Here is a 14,436-nt window from a genome sequence, read left to right as displayed (position 1 = left end):
TTCCATTAGCTTGCTCAACCAGTATGAGATATATATGAGCAGGGAGGCATAACTACCAGCCAGAACTGCCAAAACAGTCATTAGAAGCTCCATTGGGATGGACAAAGGCTTTTACACAGTGATATACTGATTAAATTTTGTACTATGGTTTATTTGCATCAAGGTTAGATCACTATCATCTATGTGAACCGTATTATCTGACACCTTATTTGGAAGGTCATTTCAATGCAAAAATGGTGAATGATACAGGGGCTCTAAAATTTCTTGCAGGATTCTTTTGTTGGAGCGTTTTTATCCTGTTAGGCTTGACTAGCTCATGCTAGCAATTTCATTGTGCTCTAACATGGTGAGTTTATCCAAGGAAAAGTAAAAACTCCATACTGTGCGAGTGCTCAGTGGAACTGCACATGCTTGAACAGCATTAAAACTGTGAGTTATATCCAGTATCCTTTGAAATAATCGGTGGCACATGCTTGAGAATCCAGTAAATGTGTTGCGTCTTTCAAAGGCCAAATCTTCCTGTGTCTGCCTGTGTGTAAGTGCTCTTTCAGAATGAAATTTCGGTGCTGGATGCAGTCGTGTTATCCATGTTACGCTGTAGTCTGGAGCACAAGAGAGTAAGGCAAAGGAGTATAATCTTATTTGTGTTTCAATGGCAATCATTTAATACTGCAAGTTATTAAAAAATAATTAAATTACCAAAACCAACATGTAGCTAGGACTTACAATAAGAGGTCAATGTGATTTGACTCCTTAAGTTAGGAAGGGACACTGGTGAATTCCAATTGCTTTAAAATTGTGCTGCTTCATTCTATTTCTGGAATGGAAGGATAAACGAGACTGAAAAATAATTTATTTCTCTAGAAGCGAGAGGATATCACAGTATATAATTAAGTATATTTGATTATAATAATAATTGCTTAGACATGCTTGGTGGTTATCACAGTCTCTAGTTGTTTGTGGGTTTTTTGACGTAAATATAGTTTGGAGGGGTCATTTTATGAGAGTAGTATTTTGAAAATTATCTTTTTAAGGGAAACTTCAGAAATTTCTTCCTTTTCCCCAAATAAACCAGTAAATATGTGTGCATTATGCAGTGATTCATAACAGCTAAAAAAGGTCTGTGTGTGAAATGTCTTTTATATAGTAAACAAAACAGGGACAGTACAAGCAAATTCAGATTCACTCTGTTAACTTAACCAGAAGCCTCTGTATTAATTGTACATCCTCATTAAGAAAAGACCAGGCCAGGAACGTATTGGATTTCAATACAGTTAATGAAAATTAATTTTACAGGTGGTGTTTGGTTGTGTTTCTTCTGCTCTGGCGAAATGGGTGGCTGAGCCAAAGCGGGCATCGCACACGATTCAGCTCTTTGCCAGAGCAATGCTTAGATTAGAAATGAACGTTTGGCGTTGAGTTGTTGGTGCTGTTGTTATTTACTATTATACGAGCAAAGCGTTTAGCGCTATGATTTGATTTGGTTTTGTAGCTCCTATCCCCTTAAACAAGCTGTGTAGCTTGTCAGAGATCAGGACAGGTAGAATGCACAGCAGGCGTCTGATTTGAGCCAGTTACTCATTTGCTGAGTGTTTGTGTTTATGCAAAGGGGCCTCTTCCTGCATATTTAATCTAGAGTAAGGCAGTGGCTTTTGTTGTGTTTAGACCACATACCTTCAGTCCTTCCTTACGCTGCAGCCAGTGTTGAAGCACAGAAAGGCTGGATAGTCAAAAGTGCTTTAGTGTTTTCAAACTCTCAACTTTCTGCAGTTGGTTGGCAATTACTGTACAGCTCTAAGCCTTTTTCTTCCTCATTAATGGGTAAGTTTGCACTCCGGTAGAATAAGATACTTTTGTTTCTGTTCCATTTTATAAATGCACAAAATGTTTGTTTGTTTGTTAGTTGTTTTTTAATTGTCCAAAGCTCCGTAAGCAAACGTGGTCCGCTGAGGGGAGTTTGTTGGAGGGAATTGCATCAAGAATACAGGTGTTTCTGGAATATACTTCTGAATAAAGTACTAAATGCCGTATTGCAATAGGCAGGTATTTTGGGGGGGGGTGGGGGTAGGGGGGTGGGGGAGTTCAGTGTTATTATTCTTTGTACTAACAAATCCTGTTTTGTAACTATCCTGAAGATAATGCTTCCATTGTTAGCTAAAAGCTTTCAAACAGTGTGCAACGCAGAACTGCAAAAGCAGCAGCAGGAAAAAAAAAAAAAAAGGAAAAAAGAAAAAAAAAAAAAAAGGAAAAAAGAAAAAAAAAAGGGGGGGGGGAACACCCAGTGCTCTGGTCTTTATTGTTTCCTTCGCAAGGGTCCTCACTAGAATGTCTGCGCTGTAATAGGAAGGTTTTTCTTATGTGGAAATTGAATCGTCTCTTCATTGATATTAATAGCACACTAGAGATGTTAGCCATGATGCAGAGTACCAGAACTGTGGAGTAGGAAACCTGATATTGCAGGGGGAAAAAATGACAGTCCTATTGCTCCTCAGTGTGGGAGACATCCCTCCCTGAGAGCAGAGTTTGCATAATGGCATCCTGGCTTAACTATTTACTTATAGATATTTTAATCTTGGGCTCTTTCTTTTAGTATAGGTGTAATTACTAGTGCTCGCTCCTGCACTTATTAACTGCGCAGCTCGGTTTCTGCTTCAGCCTGGACAAATTAGTTTTAAAAATGACTTTGGAGAAAATCCGCGTGGTGTGCCTGCACAATGTATATGCTGTATACGTAATATATGCTGTATTAGGAGAACGTCAGAGTCCGACGAGAGGGAATTGGCATCAAAAATTAAAGAAAAGATGACAAAGGGCACGTCTTCAAAGCAGGCGGTTGTAGTACAGACAGCATTGGGAGAAATGTGGAAAATGTGCAGTGAGGCCAGTAGTAGTAGTTTTGGTTACCAATTAACTATTTCCTTCGTTTGAGTAACTCCTCTCAAACAGAAGAGTGTGCTGTTCCACCACATGTTGGAAAGTGTGAGAATCTGAATAAAATTTCATCAACCTTATTAAAATATGTAGGGACTTTGGTCTTCTTGGGTACAAATCAGCCTACAGACTCGGAGGCATTTATTAACAATAAGACTGCTGAGGGTTTTTAATAACAAAATTACAAATACCATATCTAATTGTAAGTGTATTACTTTTATGCACCAGTTAAAAAAAAAAAAAAAACTTTTTATGAGGAAAAGTACCTCAGTCAAAGCACCTTGTGTGATTAGTGCTATTGTATTCTTAAATTTTGATTGATAGAGATAATAGTTTTCACTTAAAAATACAGACAGGTACTTTAACTTTCCATGACAATAGCTATTTGCATTTCTTTTATCTTTTTGTTTAACATTTGTGGGGGTTGGGACGGATTTGATTATTAACTCTTATTGCACACCGAGGTAAATGCTAAAACAAAGCTTTTGTTAAAGCTTCAAAGGTAAAACAGCAAATATTGTTTTTAGGCTTCAATATTTAAAGCCTGTTAAAGGATACCTCGAAAATATTTTCACATGACCATGACCAAGAGTATCGCTCGCCTGTCAGGTAAGCGGGAGGCGGCCGGGCCCCGCCGAGGGCGGCCGGCGGGGCGGGGGGCGCGGGCAGCTGCCGCCCGGGGGGCCGCGGGTGGCGGCGCGGGGCGGGTGCGCGTGGGGAGCCCGCGGCCGGCGCGCGGCGGAGCCCCCGAAGTGGCGGGCTCGGCGTGGCGCGCGCGGCCGGGCCGCCGCCTGACGGGGCGCGGGGAAGGGCCGCTCCCCGCCGCGCTGTCGCGGTCGCTGGGGCAGGCCGGGCGCCCAGGGGCGGGTGTAGGGCGGCAGGGAACGCCGAGGCTGGCCCTGAGGCACGGAGGGTGATGTTAAGAAGCGGGGAAGATGTGGCGAGCGCGGAGCGGGCGGCAGCGTTTGATCTCCTTGGCGCTGGGCTGAGGGAGGCGAGGCGGCCTCCCGCCGGCGGCCGGGGCGCTCGGCACGCCCGGCGCCTCCCGGGGTCCCGGTGCGGGCTGGGCCGCCGGTGGCCGCGGGAGGCCCCCGCCGCGTTGCGCTCGGCGGCAGCCGCGCCGTCGTGAGCGGATGAGCCCGGCCGCCGCGGCTCGGCTCGGCTCGGCGGGAGCGAGCTGCGCCCAAGTTCTCTGTGAACTGAGCTGCGCCCGGGTTTCCTGCGGGAGCTGTTAAAAAGCGGGGGAAGAATGGCTCGCGATCAGTTCCCTAGCGTTGGCTTACCTTGAGTTACGCTTTTCCAAGGTTACAGTGGACTGGAGAGGTAATACTGTTTCGAAAAATGTGCCGTGCGTAGCTTTGTCCTCGTGCTGTTATTTATTTTTATTTTATTTCTGTTTAGAATAAATAATAAGCACCAGCCAGAGATTCTGGACAGCCTGCTAATGCCTGAGAAGGAGAATAGAGTCCTATTTGCTCCCTCCTTCCACCGAGAAGCAGCAAGGTAGCGAGCGTTAACATCCCTGTCTTTTGGCCTGTACCAAATCCATTTCCCCCTCCTCGGAGCGAGGTGGAAGAAGTGCACTTGGTCCCTCACACTTTCACCGTTCACCTGCCTTTCACTTTCCGAGGAGGTGATAATATTCCCAGTACAGAAAATCTCCTGTACCGTCCCTTCGGAGATTTACTGGGTGCTGCCCGATAAACAGTAGCCACCTTGACAATGGTCATAAAAAATACTTCTCCCTCAGATTATTTAAAAGATATAGTTTAATATATATTGTTTAGGTTGCTAGATACCCCTTTGAAAATAAAATAGGTACAGCAAAACTGAAGAGACAACTACCGGCTGTTCTCAAAGCGATCCTACATATGATTTGAATGTGTTAGTGCAAGTAACCAGACTGAGCGCATGGGGTGGGAAGAGTAACCTGTGTGCAGGATCGGGCCCGCAAGCCTGCATGGTACCAGATGTTGCTCTTCATGCTCAGTGTACATCCTGTATTTTCAGCATTAGCAAAACACCAAATGAAAAACTTTTTGTGTGTGTGTGTGTCCTCTTACAAATGTACAGTTGACAAGATCACTGACTACGTCTTTTCCTGCACAGGACAAGAAAATAATAATTACGAGAACAGTAGAACATATTTTGTATTTCAGCCTGTGTGCAGCTGAATGTGTGACTCAGGGAGTTCTGAAGGGAAAGAAGCAGCTGTATTAGATGGTTATGGTACACTTCATTTAGAAGAAATTGCTGCACAGAAGTGCTTATTTTGGTGATCAAGTTTTGATATTTTAAAGCTTTCAGGAAGTCTTGTAGTAAATATTTTTATCAGACACATTAAATACGTTTTAGCTGGTCTCTGGTCTTATACAAGAAAAATGAATCAAAATCGAATTTCAGAAACATTTTTTTGTTGTGCTGTCAGGGATGTGTGTGTATTCTCTCTCTCTTTTTTTTTTAAAAAAAGAAGTCTGCTTCCTAGGTAGCGAAGGAGAGATTCTTCTGCGACTCTAGGTTTCCAATAATGAATTGTAGGCTTCTCAAGGCTGGGACAGTGGCAAAAAATGTACATGTGTAATTCTAAGCAGGGGAGCAGCTCAACTGGTGTTCTACTTTCCTGTGTAAAATTACTCACAGCCAGTTTGTGTGGGATCAAGGTCTTTGTTAATCTATTCTTGGCTATACTCAAGGCCCTTCTCATTTAGATATTAGTAAAAACGTTACTGTTTTAAGTAGACTTCCATTCTGCAATGCTCACTATTTCTGCATGTTCTTTATATTATTGGTTAAATTTGGCTTTGCAGTAATCACTTGGAGCTAGGGCTCCATCCTGCAGCCTCCCTGGAATGACCTCCCTGCCGTGGAGGAGGAGACCACTAAATCAAAAAAGCGTTGTGGGATCAAAGGAGTGGCAAGGTCCAGCCCGACAGCAGGTATAATGGCAAAGCCTCTGATCTTTTTGTCTGGTCCCTTGGTACCAGGTAAATAGGTAGGACTTGATCCACAGCAATAGGGGGGCTTTCTGTTAAAGTCAGCAGGAAAGGTTATGGCACTAGCTCAGGTCTCATGGTCTTTTTAAGAGTATTACCAGTTGTCTTTCCAAAATCCTGCTGAGAGCATCTTTTTTTTAAAGCATCTTGTATCCCGGGTTTTTAAAATGTGTTACAAAAGTGTTTACCTCTCTCGCTGGTGGGTAAACTGAGGCACTGGTGAAAAAAATATCATGTTTTCGGGAATATCTAGTAAAATCTGAGCAGGGCCTGTAGTTTTGCAGACTGCCCCCTGTGTGGGATGCCAGCTGAGCTGAGGGGCTGGTGTTGCGGGGCGCTTGGAGACCTTCCTTCTGCTTGTGAGACAGCAGAACCAGTGGTGCTCGCAAAGTGGATTTTTTGTTTGTGGTTTGGTTTTCTATTTTAATCATCTCCTTGGGGGGAAAATGTGAGTATAGTGAAGTGTCTTGCTTTGGTAGGATGGGATTTTTTCTTTGTTTGCTCCACGCACACACTTACGGTGTTGATGGTACTTTGTGTTTATCTTAAAGACAGCATGATGGAAGGAATGTGTGTTGGCTACATCAATTCGCTCACCCATATAAACATTTTCAGGAGGAAAGTCTGTATTTGTGTTTCTATGTTTTGAGATACTCAACTTTTGGACTATTAATGAGAAATTTTCACAGGTGGGAACAGCTGTCTCTGCTGATCATTTTAACTTCAGTGGTATATCACCCAAATTTTTGAAAGCCAGGTAGCATATAGCAAGACTGACAACCAGATAACCAGAAACGAAAGCAGTCCGACTGTCAGTCAAGGAGTGATTTGTGAAAGGAGCTGCAGTCCTCCTCAGCCCTCCGCATGTGTTGCCCTCGGTAGACCCCTTTGGTCTCCCACCAGCTAACGGTGGGCCAGTGTTACTGGGTTTCCATGGAGCCTGTTCAGTTCACAGATGACAAATGTGTTTAGAAAACCTTACCTGCCTTTTACAGCACTGCCAAAAGAGATATTGTAGCACAGTTTATGCAAACGTGTAATTTTCAGCAGTTTCCTTAAAAAGTACATTTTAAGATGGTTCATTTACTATCATGAAGACTCAGGGTAGAAATGAAGTCTGCTTGCAAAATACTGCCAAAATAAGGAACTCGCTGCCAAATACCCAGAAAATTTATAAACCAGATAAATATGAAAAGAGGTTTAAAGTGTCAAATCCAAGATAACCCCTGCAGCAAAGCAGGATAAAAGCCTTTATTGTTGCTAATCTAAGAGCACATCGTATGTCAAAGGTCATGTATTTTACATAAAAGATGTATTGTTTTACATACTCTCAGGAAGGTGAGACCTGACCTGTTATGGTGGAGTAGTGTTATGTCCTTTACCGTGCAGAATCAGGAGTGTCTCACTCATGTACACCCAAGTACACAGCGCTTCCAATACAGCAAACATACAAATTTTGGTGCCTGATCTTCCAGTACTGCATTACAAGAATTGTGAAAAGCTTCTCACTCAAAACATGAAAATTAAAAATAAAATAAAATAAAATGCCAGTGAGCACAGCTAAAACCAATATTCATTTTGTCTCAAGGTAATATATGTATATATCTATTTTTTTTTCTGGCTAAAAATAACCGGGTTTCAATTGTAAAGTAGTGGTTCATTCTCATTGTGAATTTTTTTTTTTTCCAAAATAAATGGCAAACGAGTACATCTTCTTTTGAAAGAACTTAATGAAGATTCTGATTTTTCCCAGAGGTTGGTATTTTACTGTTTCAGTAAAAACCTTTACCTACTGATGTAAATAGCATAACTTACCATTTGCTGAGTTTCACAAACACCCCCAAAACTCCACTTCGCTGTGTGAATTTTATGAAATGGAGTTTCACGTAGCTCTTACACATACACATGTCACTGACTTTCCGTTTCATATGATGTCATCTGTGTCACCAGATTATTGCATATTTCTTTCTGTCTGTATTACATATTGTTCTGCACCCCTGCAGCAGAAGATCAACATTTCACTGAAATTGTTGTAATTTTACTCTATTAAGGTATTTGGTCAATTGATGTGGAATTAATTCTGAATGCTGTTAGTGGTTTGAGTTAGTAACTTGATCTAAATTAATAAACAAATGTTTTTCTTTTCTCTTGTACCATATGTTGATCCCAATTACATGAACAGAAAGTGGCAGATTGTCATGTTTCTTAAGAGATTACATACTCTTTTGCATAAGAGAGAGTACACAAGATGCAGTAATATACAGGGTAAAAAAAACCCTACACGTGCTGTTTTCTCCCTGTTTTCTCCCTCCTACTTTTTATAAAGATACACTTTAATTATTTTTCTTTTTAATACCCATTGCTCTTACCACCTTGGCATACTTGGTGTGCTCTCGGTAATGCTTAACGAGGAGCTATCCCAAGATAGTAAACAACTTTTTGAATTAGGAAGATGCAGCTAGTTTTAAAATCTCATCTAGGACTGTGTCTCTATGGAAAAGGATGAGAAAAAAGAAAGGATTCAGAAGCTAAAATAGCAGTGGTTACAAATGGTCTTAAAATGCCTTAAGTAAGGAGAACCCATTCAGACAATAGTGAGATTTCTGAAACAAAGAACTGAACTCATTTATTATTCAAACTGAAAATAGATTGATAGACATCAAGATTAAGAAAGTTTATGCTAGAGAACAAAGATGTCTCATCTCCATGGGGTTTTTTTCTTCTTTTTTTTTTCTCCCAAAGACCAAGTTGTTCGTGCTGAACTGAAGAGCCTCGCACTGGCTGGTACTGATAAGCAGCAGTCCTGTGACTTGATTGTTTTTATTAACTCTCTCTGAAAGTCATTCACCATTAAACACGATTAGATTCATTTTGTTGCTTTATTTATGTTTGTACTTGTGAACGTGGTGCCAGTGAAAATGCTTCGGGTGTTGTTGCTGACACTGACCCAGCAGTCACGTTGTGTTACCTTCTTTCTCTGCAGGGTAACAAGAGTGGCCTTTTTGGGTGGCTGTAACTGAAGATTGCTTTACAGGAGCAACTGAAGAAGGTAAATACAAATACTGTTTTGCACACAACTTCTGAAGCATGTCTGAAGGAAGGATCTGATCCTGCAAACCCCAGGAGCGTGCTTTAGTTGCACAAGTAAAAGCTCTTTTGGCAGTGTGGGTAAAGATTGCAGCGCTGGGCTTGGAGCTAAGCTTTTGCAGCTAAGCTTTTGGAGCCACCGCTGTGCCTTAAACCTGTGTTTTGCCTGGGAAGCCAGTGGTTTAGGAATCCTGTTGCATTTCAGGAGCAAGGCCACAAAGATGCACTTTCTGGCTTTCAGCCATGTTCCGAGAAGGCTGTTTGGTAACCAGACAGAGCCTCTGTGTGAATGGCAAGACTCTGCTCTGGCAGGTCTTGGTGGCCACTTGGCCAAGTCTGTGGCACAGCATCCATGGGCACTGGACTGGGAGCTGCAGCGGCATATTCCCACAGCCAGGTCCCCTTACTGGCGCAAATCCTTGGGGAGTGGTCAAGTCTGCTTCAGCACTGCTTCATCCCAGGCTGAGACACTTCTGGATTTACAGCAGCATGTCGAGCAGAGCAGGAGAGCAGAATTTAGCTGTTAATTTGATTGCTTATTATCACTGCAAAAATTAAAACACATGCTTTTTAGTCTTTCAGAGCGTAGCGAAAAGGAAAGAAATATCACTTTCTGCAAAATGATTTTTATTTAAAGCAATGTGAAAGTCCCTTGCTTCTAAATTAACTCCTTGCCTCTCTTCTGGTCCAAAGTTTCAAGTTGGAAAGGAATATTAACATCACAAAAGTGGTGATTCACAAAATTAACTTGCAGAAGAGAAGAGTAACGGCAGATCAGTGTTTGGTACTGAAGGGTGTCATCTGACTGAGGTTCATATGGCTGCTTTATAATCACCTTCTTTCAGAAATTAATAGTCGGTTAAGCACCATAGCAACAAGCAACACTGATGTAAGCGTTGAGCAGTGGCTGCTGTTCGCTGTGATGTCAGTGCTCGTTAGTGCTGTTCTCTTGACCTTGTTTGAATATAAAATGGTGATTTCATTTTAAACTTAGAATTTTACAGAATGACTAAATGCATTGGAGTGAATTGGAGCTATTTTTATTTTAAATTTTATTAAAATGTACTTCAAGGGGAAAAAAATGTCCCTGTTCTCTTCTGTTTTAAATTAAAATAGATTTGAGGATGATGTGGGGTTTTTTTTCAGTTCTTTGTTGCCAAAAATATCTATTTAGTGAGGATGAAATTCCTGAAGTTCAAGTGAACATTGCAATCCTTGGCCATGCCAATGGTGTATGTCAGCTGCATGATACACGCCTGTCTTCAAGATTTGAACATTATTCTTGTTTTTTTATGGTGGAGCCCAAGAGGTATTAGATGCAGTTCAGCTATTGAAGGAGAAGCAGATCCTGCCGTTGAAGGAGATGGTGGTCCTTGCCTAGCAGTGGTGTTCCCCCTTTGAGCTGCTGTGAGGAACAGAAAAATGTTGTCCCAGGTGCATCAGAGGGCCTCAGAATTAATGGGGTTCTTGTGCAGCCATGGTTCCTGCGTGGCCATGATGCTACATGGCCCAGGAAAATTAGGAATTCTGGTTGTGGTAAAAGCAGAACACAACCTTTAGACTCACCTGAAGCTTGTAGGCTGTCTCCAAAAGCAGACAATATTTTGTATTGCTGCCATCAGGACGCCATGAATGCCAGACACACCCTCTGGAGTGTATCCTTCAGCAGTAAGCAGTTTGGGTGATTCATAGATTATATCACTGGAAAAGACCATTAGATTTTTCAGTCTGATATTCCGAGTATGGTTTATTGAGTCTTACCCCTTACCCCTGGGCAGAGGTGGTAAGTAGGGTTTAGCCAAACTCTCTCTTCTAGAAGCTGATCCAGGCTCATTGGGAAGATCCTGAGCACCAGAGAACTGGGGGTCAGCTACAGTGCGTGCAAGCAGGACATGTGTTCAAGCACATGTTTTCAAACTGCACCACAAAATTCTTGACTTGAAAAAATAAGTTGTTCAATGTGTCCTTTAACATTAGGACTTGTTTCTCTGAGAAGGTTTGGCTCTGTCCTGCTTGCACTGCAGTAAGGGGTCCAGTTTTCCACGGAAACCTATTTGCTGCAGGATCGGTCCATGATCTTGCGACATATTTCATAAAATAAACCATAATGAATGATATGTGGTCCAAGAAACTGGATGTCAAATTTCAACTGGGTGAGAATTGAAACTGCTGAGATAATAAACCATGAGAATAGGAGATAGTAATGGAAATAGTGATAGAGTCCTAATTAGAGCAGTGCCACTGAAACAGGGAAGGTTAAGGGTTTGGTTGATTGAGTTTGAGCTCAATTGCTTGATAGCTTAATTTCAGGTGAAATCCCATCTTCTGAGTTAGCAGTTAAGCCGCTCAGTGCAGTTACAGAGCAGGACTCTGTACTCCTTGAGGAGCGGCCGCATGGCCCCAGGCGTCCCAGCACTGCGTGTGAGCCTGGCCTCGGGCATCTGGAGTGGGATACAGCACAGAGCTGGTAAAATAGATTTTTATACCGCGTGTTTTGTTTGCTTTCTTTTTTTCTGAGCTCCAAAGAGCTCTGAATGGAGGCGCGAATAACAGAATAGATACAGCAAGGGGCTTTGATGGTTAAACCTTCAGAGTTAAGATGTTTACATTCTCCTTTATTTAGCACTGCCTAATTATATGCCAGTTTTTTCTCAAAGTAAGAATCTGAATTGAAATGTTTGATTTGGGAAGAAGGGAGGGGAAATGTATTTTTACGGAATGATGGACAATAGTGTTAGTTTTCCAGGAGCAGTCATTTGTTTAAATGTATGTAAAAGCATTTTCAATAATCAAACACCATTCAGTGAGCATTGTAAATCAGGGATAGCTTGCATGCTGAAAAATTGAAAAGTACAAAACATGCTGCTAAAGTTGTACATTATTGATAACAAAAGACACATGCAGACTTTTAAGATAGCAAGATAGAATCCTTTAGAAAACCTTTAACGGAGAAAAAAAAAACACAAAGGATTTAGCGAAGTTGCACTTAGTTTAAAATTTCAAATCCTAATGCTTGTCAGAGTTAAATGCTGATTAAATATTGATAATAAAACAGAAGCTGCCTGCTATAACTCGGAACTGAATGAGGTGATCAACAGAGAAATCTGTGGGTTTGAGCTTTAACTTTTTTTATATGTGTATATTCTCTCCTCTCTTTCTTTCAAGCCAGGAGCAAGGTCAGAAGGACTTTTCCCCCCCCCCCTAAGCTCAATACAAAAAATGGATTGAGCAGTTTGTCTATGTGGAAAACAAAATGGTTCTGGGACCAAAACCCCCCATTTTTTTCCCCAGTAGTCCCACCACTTTGTTTCATGAGGAAGGGACATCACTCTGAAACCGTGTTGGCATGTTGCTGGGCCACTTGTTTGCTGACTGTAGCGGGAGGAGCTCCAGGCAAAAGTTGAAAGCCCTGGAACGAACTTTTTCAGAGAAGTTTCTGTTTACGAAGGGCTGAACAGTGCATGCAGTTTCTCCCCAGCACTCTTCCTTGCTAGTGACTTTCCAGAAGTGCTGGCAATGTCCTTACCCCTGTTTTCTGTACCAGCTGGGTGGCAGTGATGCTTGCAAGTCAGGCGGTGGGAAGCTAGTAGGGTGACATTTGCCTTACTGAGTTTGGCACCTTGACTTTTCTTGCTTTTGACTGACTGGTGTGGAAACATATCGCCGAGCAGAAATAGCCATCATTCCTAGAAGATGTGGTGCGCGACTACTTCTGGACATGGTTTCTGTGACTTGGGTGCATTTGTAAGAAAGCCTGTAATAGAGCAGCCAGCCTGGTTCTTGGACATTTTTCTAATGTTCTCTCTGCAACAGGCCCAAATCACATAAGAGCTGTACTGGAAGCATTTTGCATGAGTACTTGTATCACTCCCAGCAGGAAATGGGGATCTGGGAGACCTCCATTGATGCCTGCTGCTCACTTGCTGGTGGCATGGTAGTCATGCAGCTGGAGTAGTTACTGTCTGTCAGGCCACATCTAAGACTGGATTTATTTACTTTTGGGTTGTTGGGAGACGTTGTAATACCCTGCTTGGTAAGACTTTTGAGTTACTCAAACTGAAAGGTACAGTGCAGTGTTACAGTGTTTCCGTAATCTCTAGTAATTACAATATTACCTGCATGTTTTGGGGTAAACCCTAAAAAGGTTGCGCATGGGCCTTTGGAAACATAAACTGCTTGAGGACCATGCTTGTTTGAATGAAAAGTTTAGCCCAGAGATGAGTGAAGCTGTGAGTTTTCTGAAGCAATTGGGTCAAGAAGATGTAGAAAATAGATTAAGACATTTTGGAATAATTTAAAAAGTATTTGAGCAAATCTCATTAATATGGACCACTAGCATGCTGTATTGAAGACTTCAAAGATCTGTCAGAGGAGTTCTTTCTGCGCTATTGTCTGCCAGCATTAGCAATCTCAAGAGAACATGTTTCTTTTGTTTGCTTTTGGCCCATTTAGCTTTGCTTCTTTTTCTTCTTCTTAATGTTCCTTAATGTATTATAAATCTTCAAGTGGGTTGGTAGAAGAGTATGTTTCTTGGTTTTAAGATACTAGCAGATTTTGATGCTCTTACCTGATGCTTTTGGACCAAATCCTTCTGGTCTTCATGAAGACAGCTAAAGTGAGCAAGATTTGGCCAATATTTTGCATAATCCTAGTTTAGGTAGATGCTCAATATGATGTTCAATAAAATGCAAGTGCTGATTTGTATTACTTAGCATGCATTCAGAGTACCATCATCCATTTCAAATCGGTGAAGAACATGAAGCATCAGGCTGAGTGGTTCATTCATACCTCTGGATTTGGAAACCACTAGCCTACTCTGTACCCACAAATCAAACACACTGGGGTATACTGAAAGTGGCCCAACATGTGAAGATTGTAACTGTGGAGTAAATAGCCATAAAGGCTGCACTGGTGTTTGCCAGTTGCTAAAAAGTGCTGTGAGTTCTGTTAAACTAAGCTATCATCAGAGGAGGCCCAACCTTCCTCATCTAATGAGTTTCTTGCAAAAATGGCTGTATTGGCAAGTGCCATCACGGAGCTCAGGGCTGCAGCATCCCTGCCATGGGCAGGTGTTTGAATTTCTCCCACTAGCCTCTGTGTATGAGGAAATGTAAGCTGTGTGCGTCCTAAGTGGGAGGCATGACATCCCATGCTAGGCACCTGTGAGGGATTTTTGTTGTTGTTGCAGTGATGAGTAGTGCTGTTGAAGCTGGTTGGACTCATCATCCCGAGCCATTTGGGAAAGGGTGCTGTAAAAGCTGTGTTGGGAATATTGGAGCCTGTTCTTGTGCCATCACTGGTCCATGAACAACCTCTCCTCTCTCATCCTGATTGCAGCTTTGCTGCAGACTGTGGCTCAACAGGTAAATTGCTATGTTCTTCCTTTAACTTGGCCTAACTACAGATGCATCAAGGAAGTGGCTCA

At 42.1% G+C, this 14,436-nt stretch overlaps 1 protein-coding gene across 6 annotated transcripts in view; it reads left to right on the top strand.

The window, feature by feature from the left end:
• Positions 1–14,436, top strand: part of FOXP1 (forkhead box P1) — a 391,142-nt gene that overhangs the window by 155,925 nt on the left and 220,781 nt on the right. For 4 of the 6 annotated variants that reach the window (XM_037384993.1, XM_037385002.1, XM_037384992.1 and 1 more), the window contains exon 3: positions 8,908–8,973. The gene's annotated coding sequence lies outside the window, so the exon portion shown is untranslated. Of the gene's footprint in view, positions 1–1,697; positions 1,822–3,461; positions 3,541–8,907; positions 8,974–14,436 lie in introns of those variants that run through there. The other 2 variants (XM_037384995.1, XM_037384994.1) reach the window with 2 other exon arrangements.

Source organism: Falco rusticolus, chromosome 4 (assembly GCF_015220075.1).
Source record: "Falco rusticolus isolate bFalRus1 chromosome 4, bFalRus1.pri, whole genome shotgun sequence".
In the NCBI taxonomy this organism is placed as follows: Eukaryota; Metazoa; Chordata; class Aves; order Falconiformes; family Falconidae; genus Falco; species Falco rusticolus.
This window is presented reverse-complemented; position numbering and strand designations above follow the sequence as displayed.